The 27,863-nt window shown below is 37.6% G+C and overlaps 1 long non-coding RNA gene across 2 annotated transcripts; it reads right to left on the reverse strand.

Annotated features, from left to right (window-relative positions):
* LOC119696170 lies at window positions 1-27,863 on the reverse strand. 2 transcript variants are annotated; one of them, XR_005255514.1, is made up of 3 exons: window positions 27,814-27,863; window positions 12,479-12,629; window positions 1-54 (listed from the first exon to the last, which is right to left on the reverse strand). It is a non-coding gene; the product is annotated as an uncharacterized LOC119696170 (long non-coding RNA). The 2 variants fall into 2 exon arrangements; XR_005255515.1 differs by lacking the exon at window positions 27,814-27,863 and adding an exon at window positions 21,105-21,198.

A 27,863-nucleotide genomic window follows, 5' to 3' on the forward strand; every position in this document is an offset into this window, starting at 1 on the left:
TAAATCAGGAAGTTTTGATATAAATTAGGAAGTTCCCATGGTCAGGTTTTGCTTCTGGCAGAAAAAAAAAAAAAAAAAAAAAAAAAAAAAAAAAAAAAAAGAAGAAGAAGAAAGAAATTTTGTTTTAGAAGCTGACTTTAATTGGCAGAAAAAGTGCCCTCAAGAATTTGTGATGATTTACAGGTAGCAAAATGTTCCAGTTAAGAGGCTATGTACGTGTTTGGTCAAGAAAAGGGGAGATGATCACTTGGTCTTCTGTGCCCAGAGTAATTATTTGAGCTGTGAGTTGAGCAGTGCAGATAACTTCACCAAAGCAAAGACAAAGGTTTAGCCACAATATTCCAAAAGGAACAGGCAGATGTACTTCTTCTGTCTTAAGATATTCAAATCATTGAAATTCTAATATCATTTCTTTAATTGTTGTCCTCCATTTTGGAGGTGAACTTTTTGTGCAGCATTTGTGCCAAAAAAAAAGTGGTTTTTTGAAGGATATTTTTTCAGTAGTTCATCAATTGCTTGAAAACAGAACATGTTTGTCAATAGTCTTTTCAACTGATATGTTGTCTGAAAGAAATAATATGGTTTGAGAAACACTTAAAGATAACTTGTGTGTTGAGCTGAATTGTAATTTATCTTTTTATTGAAACATTTGCAAAAATTGAAAGAAAATTTATAACAGCTCAAAATTTTATCCTTAGCATTTTCTTGTACCCTTTTTTTTCAATCAGCTGGATTTGATTTTATTGTTCAAATTGATAACAATAATCTTTCAAAATATTAATTTCCTTGTTTTTAAAATATTCTGTAAATTTTTGTCATAAAGACAATCTGTAATCATGTCATTAACCAATAATAATTTAGCTATCAGAATCAAATCATAATTTTTTTCACTGAATTTACCAATGTTAAAGTTTTTTTCAAACAGAAATCTACACTGTAGTATGATTAGTTCATATTTTTAATAACAATAAATTTTATTTATTTTGACAGCAAATAAGTGTTTGCATATAATTTATTAAGAAAAGTTTATATGATTTAAACCTTTTGATGAAAAGTAGCTGGGAAATGAGCAAGTCCATTAAACAATTTATACATTACAATTTCAAAATACTATCTAAACATTCTTGTATCTACTCTATAGGAAAGTTGACACTCATGGAATATCTGTGGGAAAATTAATATTGTTCTTGAACCATTTGGAATATAAAACTAAAGATAAATCATATCACACTAGGTTTAGTCTACAGGTATCAGAGAATGAAGTTTAATCATCAAGCCTTTTATTCTTCCATCTTTTTCCTTGCTAATTTTTCCCTTTTCTAAAAAACGTTACTTTAAAATGCATGAAGCAGATGGCAAGACTGCTGTTATTTGTTTGTTGCTTTTAAATTACATAAACATTTGAAAACAAGAGTTTTTTTGGTTATTTTGTTTCTTTTGTTGATTTTTTTTAACATTTTAAGCTTGTCAGTCAAGATAGGCACCACAAGAATTAAATCTAATAACTCCCAAATCTAGCTCATATTGTCCCAAAAATTTTCCCTGAGGTCAACTTGCCTAAAAGAGACCTGGGTATAAGACTCTTGAATCTCTTAGAACTGAGACAGAACCATATCAGGGAGAAACAGATTATATAGCATATGGGTTCCTTCACTGAGGAGTAAAGCAGTTGTATCACTTGAAAGAACAACAGGTGATCCAACAGAGACTAACTTCAGGAAATGCCAAAATAATTCTAAAAAAAAAAAAAATAAAAATAAAGAAGTAAAAATGCAACAGCATGATTAGATCCAAATTTCTGTTCTAACAGCTATGATGGGGTATACTTAGATTTTCCTTGTATGAGATATTAACTCATATTTACCATCATCCTCTACTGGATTATTTGCATGAATAAGAATTTATTTCAATATAAATTTCATCAATTATTTTAAACCACTGGTTTATGACTTTGTCACTGAATGTATCACAATCATCTCATCTTTAGACACATTTTCTCTTGATCTGTTGTGATTGGAAGCTTGATATAACTCTGCTTCACTGAATATGTGTCTTTTAAGTCAGAGATGTGGCATAAATGGAAATTCTATAGCAAAGCAATAACTGGTTTCAACAGGGTAAATGATAGACAAAAAAAGCAGAGGTTAAAAGTACTCAAAGACTACAAAAGTACTTACAGAAAAGTTTCCTACCAGAATTATCTCTTTACACGTGCCATCTTTGTATAAAATAATTATTTTTTTAAAAAAGGAGTTTGTTTTTCTCTCACACACAGTATGTGTGATATTTTTAATTTAATTAGATTCCTTTAAGAAAGAAAAGATTCAAAGAAAACCTTCAAGTTGAAAATTAGGTATTTGGTGGCAATGTTGCTTTAAATGTCTGGTTGACAAAAGTTCTTTCTTTATACAGATTTTAGGGCGACTCATCAGGAAACCCCATAAATAATTTTAAACAGTGACAACTTGATAACAAGTTATATTATAACTTGTAATAACAAGGTCAAATTATAACACCTGAATTTAAAATTATTTCAAAGGACTCCCAGGCATTTGTTTATTGTGCATGTCAGGAATTATATTACCAAAGCACAGAAGCAGATCAAAAGCCTTACACTGTCTCTGGTATGTGATGGGATCTTGATGACTTTTCCATAATGGTTATGATCAAGAAATATTTCAAAAACACAGAAGTTGTTTGCGATAGTGTGGCTCTTCCATTAATAATTCAGAGAAATAAATATCAACGCTGCTTTATGAATGCAGCATTTCAAAATAGAAGACCAGAGGTGCCAAGCCTACATGTGTTTCTGATGAATTTTGTGATGTGAAGAAGGTTTAAAATGACCAGATTTTTTGACTGTTGTGGTCTAACCTCATCCAGACCTCAGAACCTTGCAGCCATTTGCTCACTCTCCCACCAGTGGGATCAGGGAGAGAACTGGAAGGGTAAAAGCTGGAAAACTCATGGGCTGAGATAAAGACAGTTTAACAGGCACAGCAAAAGCCATGAGCACCAGCAGAGAAAAAAGGGGAATTAATTTCCTGCTTGCCATGGGCAAGCAGGTGCTCAGCCACCTCCAGAGAGTCAGGCACATCACCTGTAACAATGACTTGGGAAAACAATCACCATCACTACAAACATTCCCCCTTCCTCCTCCTTCCCCCACTGAGCATGATGTCACATGGTCTGGAACATCCCGTTGGTCACTTGGGGTCACCTGTCCTGGCTGTGTCTCCTCCTGAACTCTCAATCACCCCCACGCCCTCCCAAGCCTGGCAGTGCAAAAAGCAGCAAAGGCCTTGGCTCTGTGCAAGCCCTGCTCAGCAATAACAAAAACATCTCTGTGTCATCCACCCTGTGCCCAGCACAAACCCAAAACACAGCTTCACACCAGACATTGGGAAGAAAATGAACACTACCCCAGCTGCACTCAGCACACTTATCTACTGAAATTGAAAACTAAGAGATGCTTACTTGCAGTGCGTGTGTACAAACGCACTGTGCCTTTGACAGGCACCTACACGTGGGTCAGTCATTCAATCAGAATGTTCAAAATATATTATTCTGATACTGTGTATAAACAGCAAAAGATCCAATGTAACCACTGTTCAGGCCTGCCACTGAACATTTTGAATAAAAGTTGAACAAATACATGCATATTTCCCTGAATAGAAAAGTACTAAATAGTTATTATCAACTACTTATAATTAATAATAATATTAATAATGAAGACTTGCAATTTTCAAGCACTACAAAGCTTGAAAGGATGAGTAGAAGAAAACAAGCCATTAAAAATGCTAGTTGGTTGTATTTCTTCTAGGCTGACATTAATCTGACACCTCCAATGGTATTCTCCATCAGATGAGTAGATTAATTAGTACTCACACCAGCCTCCTCAAACTCGTAGCATATTTGATTGAATAACACTAGCATGGATTAATGTAGATTTTTGTGGGAATGTTAGGAAGAGAAAAATACTTGAGGAGATTAAGTCATAAATTACATATTCACCCAACTTGAAATCGCCTCATTAGTGTGTAGATCAACTGTATCTTTATAACTGTGTGTTATCTGAACTGAATTAAATTCCAAACTTCATTTGAAAGAAGGAACCTTTGAGTTTTGTTTTCTTTGTGTCCTGATGACCATATCTTCTCATATCATTGTGATGTGACTGTGGTATTAGGAGAGGGGAAAATGACAATACATCATCCTTCAGTTTAAGTTTTCAGATTGACCCAGTTTGGCTCACCCAGAAACTGATATTAAGGCAGCATGGAGCCATTCACATCTTTTTACAGGAATTATTGTATTTGGGAGCTGGAGACAGGAAAAAAAAAATCATATAAATTGCTCCTCATATATCTATTTCTATGAACTGCCCAAAAAGGAGGAGAAAGGAGAAAGCTAGCCCGTTACTTTTTGGACAAGCAATTTGAAAACTTTTCATTTTAAAAAGAGTTCACAGGGCAAGTTCTCCAGCTAGCTTCTTGCCTCATCAGGTGGTGTTACAGGGCAAGTGAGAGCCTGCAACATCACTAGTTTCAGTCAGAGTCCTCAAAGGTTATATTTTAGGCCAGAGTGGATACAAAGAAATAATCAGAAAAGAAATGAGTGTTTCTTTTGAGGAAACTTGTAATTAGATTAAATTAAATTTCCTCAGCTGCTTTTTTGTCCAAGACCATGGAACAGGAGATCTTACACCGTCTTCTGAAATTCATTTATTGGAGTTCATGGGCCACATGCAGTGCTGCAAAAGTCTACTAGATAGTTTGGGAGCACATTATAACTCTTGTGAGCCCTTGTCAGAAGCTGCAGGTATCCTTTAGACTTTTTTTTTTTTAAATTTAAGATATTCAGTCTAACTCAACACTTTTCAATTCATGAGTTCTATGTAAGAAAAGGAAGATTGTTCTGTTAGTTCTGAACCTTCTACAATACTACTTAATTTTTTTTTAGCTGAAAAAAGGCAAAAATGTAATAGAAATCATACTATGCACCTAGACTAATACAGAGCTTTATCCTGTTTGATAGTGAGTGCCTGAGCTCATATATCTCTACATCCCAGGAAGCTTCTGCCTCAAAATACCTTTCTTCCTTTTAAAATCCAAACAGTTAAATGATCAGAGCTATATTTAAGGCTCCAATTTCCTGGAAGGGTAGACTTTCCCTTTTGTTGGCTGCCTAATTAGTATGCTTTAAATTTAGATGACTTGAATTAATTGAAGCAAGAATTTCTGGAGAGAATTGGTATTAAAATGAAGAGAATTAAATAGTGAGGTTTTCAGGTGAATGTTGGAAGTGTTCCACCAAGCCCTTCACACATTTCTGTGACAGAAAAAGTGTAATGTATTATTTTCTTATTAATTTCCCATTTAAGAAAGTCTTATGAATAATAATACCATAGAACAAAAATAGCTAAATATAGTGGAAGATTCAGACTTTTTTTTTTTCCTTCTGCTGCTTCTAACTTCCAGATGCAAAGGAAAAGTTGTAGTGTATGTTTTTCCCGGAGAGTGCAACAGGAATTGAAGCTGTCTCAAGCTGGCTGAGAGAAAATGGTCCCTTGGAGGAAGATTCATCCTACCTGCTGAAGAAATCTCAGGGGAATTTGAGCATTCTGGCCTCCTATTATTGAACTGAAGCCATATTTGCAGGAATTGAATCAGAACTCAGGACTGGATAAAATATCCTAAGAAGATATCTACATTTTTCACTGCTGAGAAGAAGCCTGGGGCATCCACATGATTCAGTGAGTTACTGGAAGTGACATGTGATGAGTCCAGGGGTGTGTATATACCACAGCTTACACTTCCCCAAAAACACAGTGCATGCCAAAGACCACTTCAGAAACTGCAAACTGGAGCTCTGAGTTTGTTCCCTGAAAGCCAATGCTTTGAGAGAGGAAAGGCACCATCACAAATTTCAGCATTTCTAAAAGCTACTGTCACATTAAAAGTCATAATTTTTGTTAAAAAAAGGACTTCCTTCCTAAAACTGGGATATGGTTTGAGGGGATTCTGGGCTGGAAAAGATGTGATGGAGAGGTGGGATCTGAGGGAGAAAAGTTGACAGGGCAAGCAAAGGAAGATTGAAAATCTGTTGAAGTGAAAGAAAAAAAGATGAAGAAATTCTTCCACCAAGTGTCCGGTACACCCAGGGTTAGCCCTGTAGGCAGCTGTGCTATAAATAAAATATAACTATTAAAATGTGGATCTTGTGAGTTTTGAAGGCAGATGAGACAAAAAGGTTTCATTTTCTGTCTGACTCTGCAGGAGCCATGCTGTGCTTATCTCAGACCTGGAGGTCACTCTTGCATAGTTTGCATGCTGCAGAGTTATTGAAAATCTTCCCTGGCCATATCAGCATTTTGGTCTTTAAAGACAACATTAGGAGTAGCAGCAGTGTCGCCAGTGTCTAACTTGTTCAGAAAGATACAGATTGGTTCTTTAGTAATTCATTATCTAATTTATAATGCATGGTAAAAGGATAGGTACTCCAGGAAGATGCTGGGGCTTCCCAGCATTGCAGCCTTCATCTACCAACATTGGGAGTAATGAAGGGTAATAAAACAAATCATACTGTAAATAATAAATAACCTCTTCATCCTATATTTAAAAACAGAAAGCATAAAAGTAAAAATTCTCAACATCTGAAATGCTTTAATAATTCTCCTTAGTGCTAGTGGCACCAGTTGTTGATTTCTGTTAGAAGAAGCCCAGTTACTATAGATTCATTTATAGAAAGAAACAACACAAATCACAGAAAAAATATAAAGAGAAAAAAATAAGTTGTCAAAATACCAGACTAAGAAAGATAATAAAGCATTCATTTGATGAGGGACAGTGATTCATAGTATGTGGGAACCTCAAGGGAATCCAAAGGCACAGAGGAAGGAAAACTCAAGCAAACAGTCAGGAGAAAAAAAAGGTAAAGCATTTAATAATAGTTAGAAATGTTTTTGCAGCTGGAGCAAAAAAACTAGGGTTCCAACAACTTGTCACCATGGAAGATCTGTCCTTTTTCACAAGAAAGAATTTATTCCCTAGGTGGTTTTTGCAGGAGTGGGTAGGGTAAGGAAGTGTACTTGCAAAGCTAGATTGCCCTGGGATTTTTCAGCAGAGAAATTTACTCTGTTATTCTCTTTCTACCCCTTTCACTCTGTATCAGTACAGCTGCATTGCAAAAATAGCTGCCATGCTCTGTTTCACTGGGGCAACTCTTCACTGAGTGTGTAAATGTATTTTACAAACGGACCTGGGATATCTCAGGCCAGCAAGAGTTCTCAACAGTTGGGTAGAGCAAAGTTTCAGAGCACATAGCCATACATTGATTTCTTAGTTGCTACCATTTTTGTCTCTCTGGGTTTAGTAACTTTGGTGTGTTTAGCTTCCATAATCAGTCTTCTGGTTCCAGAGGTGGTTCCAAATCCTGAAGGAGATCCACAGGCTGAAGGTCCTGAAGAAGATGTTACAGAACCATGGAATCATAGATTGGTTGGGATTGGAAGGGTGGAGATTGTCTAGTCCAATCCCTTTGCCAAAACAGGTTCACCTTGAGCAGGTTGCACACAACTATGTCCAGGTGAGTTTTGAGAATCTACTGGTGACAAAAATGGTGACAAAGATGTGTTTCCAAGAGCAGCTGTGGCTGTCCTGTCGCTAGAAGTGTCCAAGACTGGGTTGGACAGGGCTTGGAGCACCCTGGGATAAAGGAAGGTGTCCCTGTCAAAAGCAGGGGATGGAACAAAATGGGCTTTATGGTCCTTTACAAACTCTTCTGTGATTATATGAAACACAAGGCCCTGTCAGGTAGCCCCAGAAAATTTTGTGTTTCCAGTTTAAAATATTACTGCCTTTCTTTATGCGACTTCACCAGGGACAATCTTACTCTGCCAGAGTCATCATTTCACCTGGAAACAAATTAATCCATTAATCAGAAAAAAACTGTTCAAGGTATGATGCAGGACAGGAGAGCTGATGGAGTATGCTCATATTGTGAGCCATGACTCTGCTGCACAACACAATTATGAAGGTAACTGCTGTTTAACCTGTATAAAAGGAATTTTCACAGGTTTTTTTTGGGTACTGTAGAAGCTTACTTTTAGAAAACAGCATCAGACACTTTTTCAGGTTTAAAAGCAAACATTATCAGGTAGATTTCTCAAGTTTGAAATCCAGAAGTCCTCTACTTCAAGTGAAATCCATGTTAAGTGTCACTCTGTAATTTTGAAAATGTGAGCCATTGCATCCAAACAGCATTTCTCTTGCTCTGGTTTTAAAATGCAAAATAAGTGAAATATCTTAATGGTGTTTGCAATCTCCTGCTCCCTCTCCCCAGCCCGGGAAACTAGGGACTGGCAAAGTGGTCATTATTTTTTCATGATACCTTCTCTACTGTCTAATTAGAAGTACTGGTAAGAGTGGTTCTATACATCAATGAAGGAAATAATATATCAGTCCCTGATATATTAATTATATAATTACATTGTAATTATATAATTACAACTGAACTTCTGCCACACACAGCATTGCCCCCCCAAAAGAAAAAGATGAGATGAGATATAAGGTTCTCACTCTTCTTTGTTAGCCTTGGTTCAGCAAAACCTCAAAGGGCTCATCGGTCAGGGGGTTTATCAACCCTGTGCTGGAGTTTGTAGAAGGCTTAGCATAAACTGTGGTACAGCCATGAAAATTACCATTTCCAAATGTCCAACAATATCATACATGTTACAATGAGTCATCACTTAATGTGGAAGAGATCTGTTGTTTTGCAGCTCACATAGCGTGCCATAGAAAACTTCTTTTGTACTGAGAATTCATACAGATGGACAAGTCTGTGAAAAAATGTAAGCAGATGGAAAACCAGGGTTGTGTTGAGCCAAACCTGTTTTCAGGCCTGAAAGGGTGTGGTGTTCACCCACCCTTTTTCCAGTTATCTTTGTGATGGGCTCTGCCTGCTCACTTCTAGCTGGGAGAAAGTTGGTAGCACCAGGGATATCTGGGCTGAGAGCCTGGCCACTGAAGATGGAATCCAGAGTCTGAGAATCAGCCAGCCCACATTTGGGCAGACCCTAAGAATCAAACAAGATGTCAGCATTGGCTAAAGTCTGATTTTTGGTAGCAAACAGACATGTAGACATCCAGGTGTTTAGGTCTACTTTTATTTGTTTGTTTTTACCTACTTTTATTTGTCCAACTGCAGAAGCTAATTCCCACCCCCATTTCTATTTATGTCCTCTCTCAGTAATCTTACCCCAACTGTTTGCCTTCCTGGTACCCAGGGAATAGTATGGGAAGCAATCCAAAGAGCTGTGCATATGGCTAATATATATTTGTGTAAACAGATTAACTAGCTCTGCTTGTGGACTTCAGCTTTTGAAATGAGGTTAAATCCCACAGATTACCAGATAAATCTTGGATTACAAATCAAGCTATGAAACAAAGTATCATATCTAAAATCCTAGATAACATACTCAGAAAAAAAACCCAACAAAATATGCTTAAAGGATTGAGAGGATCATCTCTGTGAATCCAAAGACCGCACCTGAGTAGTGGATTTCTTTAAAAGTCTGATCAAATCACAGTCTCTAAGAGATCCACCAAAGTGTTGGATTGATTCAACTCACAGAATAAAAAGTATATTCCTGTACTCTTTCATGTGCCAAGGTATTTTCCATATTAGTCAAGGTAATAATATACACCATCAGTACTCAATTTTCCACTGTGATTATAAAAGTTACCACATTTGTACTCCAAACTTACTGTATCAGCACTTTTCCATTGTGCTTTATTAACATTGTGCATTTCAATGGCTGGTTCTGCTAATGAGATTTGGAAGTTTTATATTAAGAGCACACAGAACAGAAATCATTAACTGGAAGAAGGGTTTTGATTTTTTTTCTGACATATTCATAAAACTACATGCTAATAAAATAGTAATATAATTTCAGGAGTTGCTAATAAAAATTGATTTTCATATTAATAATTCCAGACTTGTATTATGGGAACAAAATTTAAAAGTCAGTGTATTCACTGGGAAGTAAGGACAGATCTCTGGCATTCTTGCTCAATGACAGCAGTAAAAAAAGGGTAATGGTCCATGATGGTGACCTTAACTTTAGACATGTTCACCTGTGTTTCTATATTTTACACTTTGTTCAGTTGAGATCACCTCATGCAAGGAGGCAAAGTGGAAATTCTGGTCACTGCTTGTGGCCATGATCCTCCCAAGTGTTTTCCTGAAGGACTGAAGGGGATAATTCTGATGTTCTGGCCTCTTCCTCAAAGAGGGGACCAACTCACTACACAACTTCATGACATGCCAGGGACATGACTTATTCCACTATCACTGGAAACTCCTCAGTGTTGGAACAAGTTCCTGGTGCATTACTGTAATCCAGTGCTGACATAAGTCCTTTCATGTAGATACAACAGACACTTGAGTGATTTCTGACAGGGACATACTTAAATACTTTCCACCAGGAATTGTTGATTCAATTAAATCAAAATATTTTGAGGGAATGTGTTAGATTTGTCAATAAAACTGATAAGAATTTATTTAAGTATGCAGTTTCACAAAGGAATTAAATAGTTAAGCATGTGTCAGATAACACAAGCCTGAAATTTCTACTTCTCAGTTATGTTTAGACACGGCAGTTTTAAGACAAATGGACTTTATAAGTGATTTGAAAGATTCCCAGCTTCTGAAATGAAAATAATTTAAATTATTCCTCAAATACATTCTGATAAAATCTTTATCAATTCACTAGTCAAGATTACATCCTTGTGACCCAATCCCCTTTTATCAGGTATCTGGGATGCTTAAATTATATGTGTATCTGAATACCCTGTCTCTGTAGTCAGTGGAGAAATGCAGGTACCACAAGAGAGTGTTCCAAATCTTAGGGCATGTACTGGAAATGGGAATAGGCATTCATCCAGGAATTAAAACATAGGGCAGTTAAATCCGTGTATTTTGAAGGCTTTGGTGTTCTGCTCTGTGCCTAGCCAAAAAATACATTTTTCTTTAAAGACGCAGCAGAGCTTGCAAATCTTCTAGTAATAGAAGCTATTTATAAACATATGTTTCCCCAAACTTTCATTTAGACTAGAAACTGTTCATCACTCAAAGACATGTAACAGAAAATGCATTCACCTGAAAAGAATGTAAGTGGTTTGGTTTGCTGTAATTAAAAGCTTTTAACACAAGGTCACTTTCTCTTTGGTCATCATTGGAGGAATTGGTCAGCCAGATTGGGTGACCTTGGTGGCTACTCTGTGCTCATGAATCGTCTTTTCAGTGGCAGATGGAGAGTTCTGTGCTTTCTTCCTCCTTAACACTGCTCAATAGGATGATTGGAGACTGTGTGACAACATGAGACACAATTAAGGAAGCTAAGGTCAAAAATCAGACTCCATTGAAGATATTGTTTTGCATATTTTCTCTGACTGAGACCTATCTTTTAAGAATTTATTTAGAAAATTTCTCCCTCACACTCTTAATATAGTATTTTATCTTCTTTTTGCAGTGAGTATCTTATATAGCATTTTAAATTGTATCTTGTCATCTTTTTCTTGAGGCATGTCTCAGTGCCATGAACAATATGCTAACACCAGCAAAGGAAATACCTCATTATTTCCTTGACTCTACTCCCATCTGTTGGCAAAAGTGAAGATTGTCCTAGGGAAAACTGAAATCTCATATCACATATATTTGGTTTAGGTTTCCTGTAATTACAGACCGAAGAATACAGATCTTGAACACCTGGCAAATGTTGGATTTTTCCCAAAACCTGTTTGTTTTGTTTTATGGTAAAACTTAAAACTTTTTTAAACCTTTATTTAACTATTAAAACAAGAAAATTATCATACAAATTCCCCATGCATAAAAAAAGGGTTTTCACAATTAAATCTGCCATGTTTCCCTCCCTAAGCACATATAATGGCATAATAAAAATCCAGATCCCCTTCCAAAAAAGGGCCTTATTTCTTGAAACTCTTGATTTCTTGAAACCACCACAGCTGTAGAACAATCCTGCTGTAAGCAGTTGCACAACATTCCTGTCTGCTGTCTGAGTTTTAGGCAAGAAGCTTTCATTTCATAAAGAAAAGATTACTTTTATACAGGATTATGGGCATTGCTGTATCAAAGTATTCTGCCTCTATTCATAATGTTGATGCCAGTAAATTAAAGGATTAAATTAAAGGATTTTTACTTCACATAGAAGAGATTGCACTGATTAGCATGTTCTGATTAAACAAAGAAAATCATAATTGATAATCCAGTTTGTGGCATCAGAAAATCCTGCATTTGGTTCAGCATCAGTTTGTCTTCTAATTTTAATGCTGTCTTCTTTAGGCAGATATTTCTTACACAGAGAGGTTACTGCAGAGCACCAGTAGTGATTGAAGTTTGGACAAAACTCCACACTTTTCACTGCCATACTAGTTGTACTTTCATAGACAATACTTACACACTCTCCAGGAGCTCGGGTCAGACCTCAGGCTCTTCATTCCCCCTTTATCTGTTTCTGTGTTGCTTTTGATGCTGGAAGTTAAATTATCTCTGGCTTTTGCCATATTGTTTTGACTTCCTTGTTTGTTTAGTCTCTAGGACATCTTTTCCTGTTGAAACAAAAGAAAAATTCATCTTATTGAACATAAATTTCCCCTTAAGTCTGTATGGAAACATCTTTCAAACTTCTGCACCTTACTGTAGCTGATCTTATATTCTACCATGATCTCCATGGCAAAGCCTTTCCCTAAAATTCTGTTTTTCTCATTCTGACACTTTTTACACCTACAACATAACCCTTTAATTTCAAACTAAATAAAAGACATTGTGCACACTGAACCACTTCAATCTTCTCCTAAACCATCTTTATCCTCATTAACCATGGGCAGCAGCACACAAGGAAGCTGGGGCCCTGGGCAAATGTCAGAGGCTCTCTTCACCCATCATAGAGATTAGAGGTATAGGTATGTTTTAGGTTACCAAGGCCTTCAGTCTTGTAGATATCAGCAAACCACTCACAAAATACTGTTGTTTATTTGTCTGCAGTATTACAGCGCTAAGCCATTTTCTTCTCAATATTGCTAAAGCTCTTTCACCCTCACTTTCTCTGCAAATATCTTACTTGCCTGATAATCTATGTAATTTTTGGTAGTGTTCTGTCCCCCACTGTCACTAGGGCTGTGAACTCTTATTCAAGTTACATCACATCCTACATGGAAAAAAAATTAAAAAATCAAAATTATTTCCTGTTCAATTTCAGAAAAATAAAATACAATCATTCAGAAACATAGCACACAACATTTTGTGTCATCAGACTTGCAAATAGACTGTGATTTAGAAAACAAATAGAAAAGCTTTGGTATATTTCCAAATTGTCTTGGAAAGATGAGGCCAGTGATCACTGGATCACATTTGAAATTATTTTCCTCACTGCATTTTTATGTGATTATTGTTTAGACATGATGGGCTGCTGTCTGGTGATGCTAACTATTTTAATCTTCTGGAGAGAGTATATTAAAAGCTGAAAGCTGTTCCTTCTATTTATTGTTTTCCTGAGATTAGAGAGAATTTACAAAAAAAAAAAAAATTGTAGAATTCGGAAATTGCGTCTGCTCTAATTGTGATTTAATTGCCACTGATGACTGCCAGCTGTCCAGTGTGAAAGCAAACTATTAGCAGGTCTGCCAGAAAAAAAGGAAATTTCTGTCTGTGAAATTATGAGATTCAATTTTAGAGAATTTTCTTTTGCTCTTCAACAAAAAGAACAGACACATTTCATGCCTACCTCAATGGGTTCAGCTCCCTCTGATTGGAAACAGTGACTTAAATCTCAGTCTTTTCTCTTCATAAGAATGCTCTGAGGAATTTTTTTGCAAAGATAATTTTTGATCTTGACAAAACTGACTTTTCAACTGATGGATGTTCTGGGACTTATATTGACACTGTGTGAATGAACACAGCTGAAATTAACTGGCATGGGCAGCATTCATAACCTCAGAGGACTCAACCACAAAATGATTGCTATATCCTGACCTTTGAGAACATTTCAGGAGGCCAGGGTTCAGTCCCAGGGTGAAACACAGTAGGAGAAGATTGAGGCTGTGTGCACTATGATAACACTCTGATTTCCAAAGTTTGTAGCCTCTTCAACTGGAACTCCAAGACACTTTGGATTAAATGGTCTATAAATGCTCAGTGGCAAAGTGGTCCAATCCTTAATCCATTTTATGAACCCATGGTTAGTGAATAGATCTGGTTACTGGCACACAGGAGACAAGAGCTATGAAACATTTGGTTTTTATCTCAGACTCATTTTATTCCCCAAAGTTCTATGTTCTCAATATGTTTTACCCTATGTATGTAAGCTTTACAGACAAAATATAACCTCCCTTGTCTATCTGCTTACATTCCTGGTCCAAATTATTAGCAGACCTTACAACCAGAGAAGCAATGTTGCTAAACAGACCCAGATGGGGTCTTCTCAGAGTCAAAAGTTTATAGGTATGGAGAGCTGTTATTTATCATATCTGAGCAATGGTTTGTTTAAAGAGGGCAGGGGAATGTAGGTAATCAAAAGATAAGAGGGATGGAGAGTTCAGACTGACCTCTGTGCACCTCACTACTGGAGACACATATGAGTTAAAATGAGAGGCCATGAATTAGAAAGAGAGGCTGGTGCTACTGGTATACCACAAGTGGAGTGAACACATGATTCTGGTTTATGCCAAAAAAAAATAAAACCTCAAACTCTATCTCAATCCTTTGTCCAGTCTTTAAACCAAAGCCACCATTCCTACCTAATACCTGTTTGCCTCTTTTAAGGTTTTTTTTTTTCCTCACAATACAACACAAGCTTTCAGAGTTAGTGGGTTTGGTTTTGTTTTTTGTTTTTTTGGGGGTTTTTTTGTGATTTTTTTGTTTTTGTTTTTGTTTTGGTGTGTGTATTTTCTGCCAGGTAGGCTAGACTACTTTGGTGACCTTCTTATCCCAATATAATTTCAACATTTTGATAGGGTGAAGATTAGGATAGTGTCCTCATGATGATGGATGTAGTTTTTAGCTTCAAGGGCAAGGCTCTGTCTTGTGGACTGCAGCACTCCTTCCCACTTCCTCTGAGATTGGAAAAGCAATTTTTTTTTAAATTCCTAATCCGTATTTTTGTTTTGTTCTGTCATCTGCAACTATTTATTAACTAAGGCCTAGGATAACCTACTCCACTATTCCTGAATCCTTACAGAAATAAGCCACATTTCTAAATTTCTCACGTTTCCCTTTACCATGAAATTCCTTGATAATTCCAACCTCTCTGTTACTCTTTTCTGACAAACACTCAGTAAAAACAGAGCCAGGACATGTGGAGATTTTCTCATCTTATTTATTCTTGAATGTTGCTGATGCATCACAGATTTTTATCACAGACAAATGTATTCCAGTTTCCCCTTCAGCAGCTGAACTCAGAGGGGGGTCTTGTGGGTCCCACATTCCTGCACAAACAGGGTTGTCCATAAACGCATTGTACAGCATTGAATCCGGGCAGTTCTGGAATATCTCTGGTGAGATGTCCTGTGTTTGGTCACTGGACAGGAAAGCTCCTCACAAATTCTGTGATTCTGTGCTACTGAGCTCTGCTGTGCCCTAGAACTCACCCCTGTCCCAGTGCAGGTCCCCAGCTGAGGCTGCCAGCATCGTTTATTCCTTCTCTAATTTTTGATCTTTCTGCACACAGCCCACCTTTCCTTCTCTCATTTTTGATCTTTCCCCACCAGGAACTCCTAAGCCAGTCTGTGTTTGTAAGAGCTCCTCTTCATGACAAGGACACTGGGCAGCAAAGATAAAAAATTTCACCACTCCTCACTAATATACGTGCCTACACCTATACAATAACATCACAAAGCAGCAAAATCAAGAAAATTTAAAATGTAGCTGTTAACTTTATATGGCTATTTTTATGTATGTTAAATTTTGTTTTATATTTTTACACAATTTTGTATATAATATTTAATTCTTATCATGTAATTTCCTGCTAAAGAAGTAATTTCATTTCTCTTTTCATGCCTTCTGAATTTTTCTTTCTTCTTTTCATACTGCAGGAAAAAAAAAAAAAAAGCCTGTATTCCCAAAGTACAAAAATTGAAAAGCTGTTCTGTGTTAAAACTTACTGTTCTTATTTGAATGCCACTATTATTTTGATTTAATGGTTGAAAAACAGACATGTAAGAGGTTAAAATAGTGAAAATACCCTTCAATTTCTCATTTATTACATCTATTTCTTTGTGTTTTTAATTGCTGACTTACTTTATTTGAGTTCCTAAGGAATATTACTAGTGATCTGTTAGAAATTGTTATAAATTTGTTCAAGAGTAAAGCTCACACATCTACTATGAAAGCAGAAACAGGCATGCACACACTAAATGGGAGAATTACCAGATGCTTTCATTTCAAATGGAAGTAGCTTGTTAATTCCCAAAAATTTATGTCTCATTTTTCTGGGGTCAAATCCAAGCCCCATTTCATGTCATTCCTCAAATCCAGAAGGGTGCTGTGAAGCTGACTCCTTTTATAAGAAGAAAGGGCAGGGTGAAAAAGAGAAAATTGCAACTCTGCTCCTGGAAGAAAGTTTAAGCAGTTAATAAATTATTAGAATAAAGGAACACATCAATAAAGTCACAGAAAAGGAGAAAAAAAGCTCACCAAATCCATCCATTCCTAACTAGACAATATTGTTATAGACAATGTTGTAGACTTCCCAACCCTAGAAGTGTTCAAGGACAGGCTGGATGGGATTTGGAGCAACCTGGTCTAGTGGAAGGTGGAATGAGGGTGTGGAATGAGTTGAGCTTCATGGTCCTTTAAACCTTAACCATTCTGTGAATGCAGCACAGAGAGTTTCCACATGGCACAGAGCTCTCCCCCTTGAGACTTCCTGGGGGGACTTCACCTGAAAGTTGCAGTAGACACAACATATGAAGCCCTGGAAAGCCAGAATTGAGTTTTTCCTGGTGATGAAGACACCATGCTGAAAGCTTTGCTGAAGCTGCCAAATTAGGCAGACTCTTCAAGATTTATTCTTGCTCATGTTGGTGCCACTCTGCCCTGGCACACAAATTCTTCTTCAATTCATCTTGTAGCTTAAACCACAATGAAAAGGGGACAATCTCACACCTGGCCTTGGCTATTTTCTAAATTTTAAAGCTGACACTGGCGTATTTAAAGCTTGCCTTCTTGACACACAGGAGACAGATATCTAAGGAAGTGTTCCTCCAGGAGCAAGCTGTGGAGTTTGCAGAAGCCAAAGAGAAGACCACCCCTCACTTCAGTCCCCAAAGGCAGGGGTGTAATTGAAGGCAGCAGCAGCAGCTGTCTGCACTTTGTGCTCTCAGGGACAGTTCTGAAGCATGTGGGATGCATTTACTGTTATGAAAACTCCCTGTATCAGAAGCCCTGATAAGAGCAGGATTGAATGTTCCTAGCAGAAGCCTGAATGTTCTGATTTTTTGAACTGACAGGATTAAAAGATCTTCTGTGCCTGGGAAGTTGTGCGGGTGGGAGGACAGAGCCAGATGTTTGCCAAACCTTAACTGATATTTTTCATCTATGTTTTTATTAAAATTGGAGCTGAAACAGCACACAATCTGAAAGCTTGGATCTGGATAATTTTATGGATGAGTTAGGCATATTTTTCTGGTTTATTATTTTGTGAAGCTATAGAAAGCTCTAGTTAATTAGAAGCTGTGGATTGTCTCAGGATCTCTGATGCTTTAGAAGAAAAAAAAATTAATAGCACTCTCGTAGCTCACTCTCCTCTTATATTGCAAACATTGCTACCTGGTGATGAAAAATTAATAAATTAATTTTTTAATAAAATAAAATTATTTCTATATTTTTCTAAAATATAATTTTATATTCTTTTCCTGTCTTTCAAAGGCACATTTTGAGAGCTTCTTTTGCCTCCTCTGTCTCCTCTGTGACTAGGCTTATTATGTATTCCACTGAGATGAACACATAACAGTGTAGAAGACTTTAGAAGTGCAATATCTTCATTTTTTTGAATTTGCTGTTAGAACCTTTCAGGTCTTTCACTGTAGTGTACTCTTGGACGTATGAAGGCCACCACTAGAATCAAACTCTGTCTTTTCCCAAGGGCCACATTGTTAGGAACCTTTCAGCCCAAATTTTTTGGAGAGGGAGTTTGCAGAGGTTTATACTTTCTTCCTCCATTATTCAGCTCCCAGTATTCATTTATAACACAAAGGTTTGCTGTGGTTTAGAGGGTCACTGGCTCTCCTCCTATGTGAGTAAGGATGTCTGAGGGAAATTTACTGCAGTGTTAGTCAGGACAGTGCAATGTGTTGGACTCAGTGATCTGTTCCAACCTAATGGTCCTATGGTTCTATAACTACATGGGTAGGAAAATTATTCTTTTTATGGTGGGAACCATTAAGGGAATTATTTGAGAAGTCAGATTCTTTATACACATGATGCCTGAGTGTCTGGGGTTTATTCTGCCTCTCATACTTAATTTCAAAAAAAAATTGTGGTTTGGGTTTTTTTGTGGCTTTTTTATTGGTTTTGTTGGGTTTTTTGGGTTTTTTTTGTTTGGCTTTTTTGTTTTTGTTTTGTTTTGTTTTGCTGTTTTCAGGGTTTTTTTTGGAAAAGCGAAGGTGTGTTAAAATGAAGCAGAGGAAGCAAACAGTCAGAGATGCTGCTAAGGTAGAGAGTGGAATTTTGAATAATTCCTCTTTTTTTTTTGTCACAAAGTTTTAATTACTTTTTAAAATGCTTTATCGTAATAAGATGTTTCATTTTATCTAGGGCCAACTTTTCCTATATTATTTTCAAACTTTATGGAAATAAATTAAAAATAGAAATGCAATTTCTGAGACAACATAACTTCAACTGATAATTAGAATATTTCACTTGAATATGCATGTCAAAGCAAAATTAGGATTCTTTTCAAAATATAGAAAAAAAATATATTTTTGCCTCAAAGAGTTCAGCAGAACAGATGTTTATTTCCCAAACATTTTGATCAACTGAAATATACATTTCTATGTTTTTATTTTTTTTGGTAATAATGTTTTGGACAAAACCAAAAAGTGCCTGGTTTCAGCAATAAAACTTTTTTCTTCCTAATTTGTGGACAGATGGTGCATTTCATCTGTTCTCCATTTATACTTCACTTTTAAATGAATTTGCTTTACTTGTTTTTTTTCCTCTTGTGGAGTTCAATAAGTAGTGATACTCATCTTGGTTTTTTCCTCCTGCTCTGATTAAGGCAGAGGCCCTTAGGAAAGGCTGTGGATGCCAGAGTTCTGAGAGAAACACCTGCAGGTTTGGATGAGACACACAGCCACCTGCAGACTGAGCTCACACACACAAGGGAGGATTCTTTTCCCCCCTTTCTCTTTTTACTCACAGCATCTTTTGCAGTGTCTTTTGCCTCATCGGCTGCCGTTGTCTTTCATCTGCAGCTTACTTTATTTATAAGCTCAGAGATAAAAGCACCTGCCTTGGTGGTGGTCCTTGCTGCCATCCTCAGTGCGAGCAAGGGTAAATCCTTCTCCTTGCACTCGAGCTCCTTGCACAGACTGGCCAGATCTCTCATCCCCAGGATGTTAATGTGATCCCACGTAGCTGCAGATTTTTGAAGAGAGGCACTGCAATGCCTTATTGCAAAGCACTCAGCACCGTGATGAATAGCAGTAATTCCCACCCATGGCATTAGTACACAGAAAATTGTGCACCCCGCCTGGACTAGGCATTAATTTCATCCCACCGATTGCAACTGGACTTCAAAGGATACAGCAGGTATACAGGAATTTATCCTGATGGCTATAGAGTGATATTCTGGAGCATTCAGCATCCAAACTATTGAAAGCTACTCTGAAAGCTGGACCAAAAAACCACCAAAACCTGATGAAAAGCGAGACTCAGTAGAGACTCTTTATAAAATTCAGAATACAAGTTTTAAAAAATAACATTATTAAAATAACTTTCTAAAGGTTCTTAAGGTCTATCTGCAGCATAAGTTATCTCAATGTATCCAAGAAAATCTGCCTGTAGAAAAAGCCTATTTACTGATGTTGCTCTCTATAGCACTTGTAAATACACAGTAAATATTCACAGAGCTGTCATTATGTACCCTGTTTCATAGTCATGGACAGAGTACTCCTAATACAATGAATAAGATATAGCAACAGGATATATCTCAGGTTTTGGTTTTGGGGTATTCTGGGCTTGTTTGTTTGATTTGAGATCTTGTTTTTTTGGGTTTGCAGTTGTTTTTTGTCATTGTTGTAGTTTTGGTTTTTTGTGGGCTTTTTTGTGAGGTTTGAGTGGTTATGTTTTTGTTGGGGGATATTTGGGGGAAGAATTTTTGGGGTTTTGTTTGTTTGTTTGGGGTTTTTTGGGTTTTTTTTTGTTTTTTGATTTTTGTTTTGTTGTTTTTTGGTTTTTTTTTAGTTTTTAAGTGGATTTGGTTCACTTAAAACAAAGATTGAAATATGCACTCAGATAAAGAAGATTTCATTTCTTCAGACTACCTCTTACCCACTAAACCACTGGTTGGTGAAACTCTCCAACATCATTTTTCAAGCAGCAGAAATATGTTATTATTAGAGACTGTGCAAGAGGAAGTGTAACCCAGGATTTCACTGATTTACCTGCAAAAAGAGCCACAGATGTATTCATTCACTTATTGATCAAATTATCCCCAAAGAAAACACATGAAGATGACAGGCAGAAAATCTGGCACACAAATCTCTCTCTTCCTACCCTGGGGTTCCCTCTGCAATTCTGGAGAAGATTCGTGTACTCATGAATCACTCCTGTTAAACTAGACCCAGGTTCTTTAATTACCTCCCTGAACACAACAGTGAGATGCACAGCAATGAAATTCTCAGGGCACAGGCTGCTGAACAAAGAAAGGGCTGTGTCAGTCATCAGAAACTGTCAGGCATGGCCCTGTGCCTCAGTTTGAGAAATAACACCGATTTTCTGGCATTTCAGCTATTTGACCACAGAAAACTGGAAATTATGTTTTTCTTTTCTTTTTTTTTTTTTTTTTTAATATGAGAGATTACTACCTCTAAATGTCTTGCTGGACTCTGACCCCCAACATGGCTCCATTTGCTTTGGCAGCTGATTGAATTTCTTTAATTGCCTTTGGCGGAATTCCAGTTCCTTATCTACAGGTGGCTTTTTTTGAGAGCGAGGCCTTCTGAGGAATGAGCAAGCTCTTCAGATTTCTAGGGTAGAAAAAAAGCACCCCATGGGTAACTCACAGATGTTTATAAAGCCTCAGAGTTTTTATGACTCTTAAGGGGGTTTAGATTTTTTTAAGTGTTAATGGGAAGAAAAACAAACAAACAAACAAACAAAACAAACATAAAAACCCCAAAATCCCCATCACTTCTGGTGGCTTTTTGAGCATCTTGGTCATTCTCACAACCTGACCCTATCTGAGACCTGTTTAAAAAGAGATTTCTGAGAGACTAACCTGAATGGGCTCAGAAATGGGATCCCAACAGAGGCAGGCAGGCAGTGAGTAAGAGTTCTGATAGCAGAAAGCAGAATTACTCCTTTTAGGTCAGAAATATTGCTGGTAACAGGTCAGAGGAATAGAAACAAATTTGGGTTATGAATGTAGGTAGTATATTCTGAAAGTCAAGAAATTTATAATAATCTTATTGATTTAAGAATAAAAATAAATATTCGGTAAAGTGGGTCTGTTGGAGCTTTTTCCTAATTGCTTTTTTTATTTTAAGGAATTGCAAAGTGAAGTTATAATCCTATATCAGCATGGTTGATCTAAGTTTGGTGAAAATAAATCATAATAAAACTTATTGAAACTTATCATAGTGAGCCATCTGGAAAACATGACACAAAAGTCATAAAACATGGTGCAATAGTAATGTTTTGGGATGCATTTTGCAATATTTTTCCCCCCAGGTGACATTTTTGACATTCCCCCCAGGGAATGTGACTTATTCTGTTTCCTACAGGTGAGGTTAAGATAAACATGGTAAATAATCCCCTCAGTTTTGGAAAGAAGGTGCGTTAACTCTGCCTCTTTACTTTTGGTTAATAGACCTGTGACTTCCTATAGTAATTCCAGGAACTATTTAGTAAAGGGACATACCAGAGTTCAGTGTGTAGTGTTGGCCAGGATAATGCTGAGTAGATTTGTTGACTCAGATTTGTTGACATAGACCTTTAGCAACCATACCAGTGCTCCTGTTTTCCTCCAGCTTTAATCTGTGATCATTTCAAATGGGACAAAGATTAGAGACTCTGATTTTCCTATGTTTTATATATGGCTGCCCTTCAGTGCCTCATTAGAGAGAGACTCAGAGCAAGAAGAGGCATTTATTTAATAATTATTAGCTAGACATTATGTAATTCTGTGGTTTCCCAGAAATTTTAGGCTATGATCTATAGAATCACAGGATGATTTGGTTGGAAGGGACCTAAAGCTCATCTTGCTCCATCTCCCCATCACAGGCAGGGACACCTTCCACTATCCAAACCCTGTCCAATCTGGCCTGGGACACTTCCAGGAACAGGGCAGCCACAGCTTCTCTGGGAATCCTGTGCCAGGGCCTCACCACACTCATAGTACAGAATTTCTTCCTAATATCTAATCTAAACCTTTCTCTGTCAGTTTAAAGCCTTTTCCCCCTTCTCTTACCACTTCAAGCCCTTTCAAAAGTCTCTTTGACTTTCTTGTAGCCCTTTCAGGTACGGGAAGGCCACAATTAGGTCTCTCTGGAGCCTTCTCCCCTCTCAACAATATGAATTCTCTCAGCCTTTCCTCACAGCCACACAAATAATTTAATTCTCTTTTATTCTTTCCCTTTTAATCTTAGTTCCCAGGAAGCAAAAGAGGCACAGCAGGTAGAAATCCTTGCTGCTCACCACTGCAGAACCCTACACTTTAGAGCTGGAGCCGCAAGATAAGAGGCAGTAGATGCTCTCAGTGAGAAAACCAGCTCTGCCACGGCACTAAACTTTGCTGTGCTGACGTGCGTGTTATGAGTATGTATTTATGCATCCAGGAGCGTGGCTTTCTGCCCTGCAGAGAAATATAAATTGTCGTGAGCAAAAGTCCGTGAAATAACCTGTGAGATCAGGCACTTTTTTTGTTCAGCCTTGCCGGAGTTCCCGGTGCTTCCTTCCCACTAGATGGCACCGAGCATCTGCTGCATCCTCCGCGCTGAGCCCTGCTCTCTGTGCCGGCTCGCCCTCCTTCCTCCTGTGCGTCAACACAGACCCACTTTTGCACTCAGAAATAAACCTCACAACCCCACCAATCTGAGTGAACGCCAAACCAGTCGTCTTTCCTTCCTCTATGTAGCCAGAGGATTTGGGAGCAGCGGGCAGGGGATGGTGGCAGCAACCTCAGGGCTTGTTGTAGCCCCTGGGTCTGATCTGTAGAGCTCAGTATTTGCCCCAGCTGAGCAGTCCCAGAAACAGCACAGATACACTGTCAGATTGCTCAGAAGAATTTTATATACAGGGATATGAATTAATACATAAAATATATACATAAGTATAGAGAAACCTGACCAGCAGGTCAAGGAAAGTGATTCCCTCCCACCTCTATTCCATAAGACCCCAGCTGGACAACAGCATAAAGCTCTGAGGTTCCCATCACAGGAAGGACATTTACGTGTTGGAGTGAGTCCAGAGGAGGCCACAAAGATGCTAGAGGGCTGGAAGGAGGCTAAAGAAATTGTGGCTGTTCACCCTGGAGAAGAAAAGGACTCAGAGAGCTTAGAGACCCTTCCAGCACCTAAAAGGCCTCTAAAAGAGCTGAAAAGGCACTTTTGACAAGAGGTTGGAGTGACACAGTAAGGGAGAATGTCTTCAGACTGTAAAAGGGTAGCATTAGATTAGATATTTGAAATAAGTTCTTCACTCTGTGGGTGGCAAGCCACTGAGAGGGCTTGCCTGGATAGACTGTAGATGTCCCACCTCTGGAAGTGTTTGGGAGGAGGTGAGATTTGCCTTGGAGCAATCTGGTCTACTGGAAAGTGCCTCTGTCTATGGCACAGGGTTGAAACGAGATGATCTTTGAGGTCCATTTGGACCCAAACAACTCTGTGAGTCCAGATTTCCAATTACACTTTTGTTCACCTGCCCAGAAAGGTCTTCTGCTCTTTTCATAGAGTCATAAAATGGCTCTTTTCCTCAATATCAGTCACTGAGAGCCAGTAACTTTTCAGTAGTGATGTGGGAATGCCTCAGCTTTGAACCTGCTCCCTAGTAAGGGGTCTCTGTCTTGCAGAGACCTTATAAGATCAGTCCAATAGGACATGGTTGAGAGTAATACAGTAGGATTTTATCTGTGCCAGCCCCTTGAGGATTAGAGGAATGCTACTGATACCACCAAGTGAAGGGAATGGGAGTTTTGCCACGGAATATTGGCACATGTAATCATTGTTAAGAATGTGCAAAATTAAAATGGCCTGCATCAAGGTGCAGACACTTTCACCTCCTGATTTGCAAATCTGGCACTTGAACACCAAAGGTAAGTTTTTTACATATGTTTTTACTTTGTATACAAGGCATAGAAGAAAGCATCATATACAATGGAGAGACTCATTTTGCTCCAGCGTTCAGCACTAATTGGGTTTTCCTAAATAGTGGAAGCATCATGCTCAGGAATATCATGCTCCTGTAAAGCAGCTGAGAAATAGAAGCCATAGAATCCTAAAAGCCATAGAATCCTTTAGGTAGGAAAAGCCCTTTAACACTATTGAGTTGAACCATTAACCTAAAAAGGTCAAGTGCACCACTAAATGACATCAATGTGAGAGGAATCCTACGGTTCAAGACAGAGGTAAAATATTGCAGATAGAAAATGAGGTAAAAATTAAGTTTAAAATATTCCCCAGCTCAAATTTTAGTACTATATCGTCACAGATTATGTGCTATAAAAAGTCTTCTAGTATTACACAAGTAAAACAGGATTAAAAAAAAATTACTTAAATATGGGAATGGTGCGTGCTAAAGAGAGGTGCCATGTGAGGATCAGTGAATAAAGTGAATGATTAACACTTCTTTTTCTAATGCAGAATCATCAAAATATCATAGAGTCATAGAATCATAGAATCACAGAATGGTTTGGATTGAAAGAGGCTCTAAGGACCACCTCATTCTAATCCCCTCTGCCACTGGTAGGGACACTTTCCACTCTCCCAGCTTTCTCCAAGCCCTGTCCAACCAGGCCTTGGGCACTGCCAGGGATGGAACACTTTCACAGGAATGTAGGCTCCATTTTGGAGATTTAGCTTATGACACTCTATTTTTTGCTTAGAATCTGTTTTGCTTCCCTCACAACCCTGCAGCTACAACCACTGCAGGCTGCTAATTATCCCAGAAAACCCTAATTGCAACCAACTTCTGTCAAGAAGAAAACTGGCACTAATTTTGTACTGGATGAGACCATTTAGTTCATATATAGAAAAAAACCAAAAAAACAGTACTCATTTATATCTGCTTGATTATGTGAATCAGTATTTAGGAATTTCCTTCATGCAAAGTATTTAATGAAATCATTCTGATTTCACACCAAAAAATACACACAACAAACCCAACTCCAACGACCAAACATGAAAACCAAACATAAAACCTGATCCCTTTCCCTTTCTCTCTCTCTCTCTCTGTTTTTTGTTTTTTTTTTTTGGGTTTTTTTTTTTTTTTTTTTTTTTTTTGTTTTTGTTTTTTTTTTTTTTTTTTTTTTTTTTTTTTGAGTGAAACACCCAATTCTGTTCCTCATAGGCTTTAAACAAGCCTGTTCACAACAATAGCTGGGTTTCTTCCAGGAGTGCATTAAGCAACACGACTGTACTGTCACACTCTGTTTCTCTTTCATTCTTTTCCCCGAGGGAAAAGCATCATATACAATGGAGAGACTCATTTTGCTCCAGTGTTCAGTACTAATTGGCTTTTCCTAAATAGTGGAGGCATCATGCCCAGTAATATCATGTTCCTGTAGAGCAGCTGAGAAATGCCATGGACTACCTGAGGCCAGATCATTTTTTTGTCAGGAAGGGACAGAGTCTCTAGGCATTTTCAGTTTTTCACCTTAATCTCATGATGAAAGTTTACATTATTGTAGCCAAAACCAAGAACAATATTTTGATTACTTTTAAATTGTTCTTTTCCTTTGTGGAATTGTTCTGTGTACTCAAAGCCAGATCTGAAGTCCTTTCAGAAATGCAATTCCCATGCAAGTGAATTTGTTACACATCACTTCAGTTCTATTATACTTGGCAGATGATCTTTTGCTCACTCTTAACTGTAAATTCCTCAGGAGTTTTATAGACAATACTTGAAATGGTAATTTAGGCACTCTGAAATGAAGCTGGTAGGCAAATGCAAAGAGCTGGAATGATGTATCATTATAAACAGACCATTTCAGCAACAATTTGTGAGAAGACAGGCACAAAACTGGGGTGTCAACACAGTGCTTCTTTAAAAAACAGCCAATATCTTCCAAAAAACCATGATAATCCAACACTGTACTTTGTCGTACTTTTTCTGCAATCTGCTTTTTTTAAACATCTGATTTGGTTCCAGTGATATTGTTCCCAGATCTCTTACAGATATTTTACCTGTTAAATTCATGACATTTGATCCTCTTTTTCTTTCTCCCGTCCCTTAGACTTTCCTATCATCTTATGATAAAGTTTCTGGATTTTTTACTCTGATCTTGATTTGAAAAACAGATATGGTCATTATTTTTTACCTGTTATTCTTATCCAAACCCACCCCTCCTTATCAATCTGCTCTTTCCAGCCAGGAATGGATTAATTTTCCACCTCTGTGAAGTGACAGACCTTTCACCCTTAATAGCTTGAAATGGCAGCATGAGAGCTAAGTATCCTATGTAAACAAAATGGGCTCAAGGTCTCTTAGAAAAATAAAAAAATATAATTTTATGTCCAGTTTGAGGATCTAGAACAGACTCTCCATGCTGAAGGAAAAGAAGCAAGAATCATGCAGAGGAAGCAGGATATGAAGCCAGATAAAAAGCTTGCAATATCTTCAGCAGCAAGTCTGATTCTCCACAGTTCCTCTGTATATAGAGTAGAAAATTACTCTGTGGTCTATTTTCTGCCCTGTGGTCTGTTCCCCTGGGATTTGAGCCAAACCAGGGGTGCCAGAAGTATTGAAGGACCATTTAGCACAGCAAGAACACATCTATCTAAAGTGATAAGAATCACTGCTGGGCTTTGTAGAAAAAAACAGACATCTTTCAGCTGTGTGACAAGAAAAGTTTCATTGGCAAGTTGGTAAGAGAAAAAACACTTCCAATAACAATCTCCAGAAAATAAAAATAACTGCGAAATAACTGCTCTTTTTTTGGCATGTTTAGTATTTTTTTTCCTATTCTCTGAATTTGTCATTACATTGATTTACGTTTTTCATGAACGACAACAAAAAATGCCATGAAAATCTTCCTGAATTACATATTTTTAGAATGTTGAAAGAAACATGCGGAATTTAAAATACAGGAAGTCTGCCAGTTCATACCTTTAAATCTTTCCCATTACAAAGGTCTTTAGGATATACTTATTACTACACACTGACCATAACATACAGGCAAAATGTGTTAGAGAACACCTGTGTGACAGGAGTGGCCTTTTCCCTTTTACCAATTTTTAAAATATTTTCCCCTCCTTTACAGGATGTGAACATCCAGTGCTCAAAGGAGCCTTGGGAAATGTGCCCAGAAGCAAAACGTGTCCAGAAGTAAAGAGGCTATTGGAAATGGGACTCACCCACCTGGAAGAGGAGCTGAGGACCCACTGTAAGTCTCTTTCCATCTGCCTATA

This window comes from Motacilla alba, chromosome Z (assembly GCF_015832195.1).
Source record: "Motacilla alba alba isolate MOTALB_02 chromosome Z, Motacilla_alba_V1.0_pri, whole genome shotgun sequence".
NCBI classification, from domain to species: domain Eukaryota; kingdom Metazoa; phylum Chordata; class Aves; order Passeriformes; family Motacillidae; genus Motacilla; species Motacilla alba.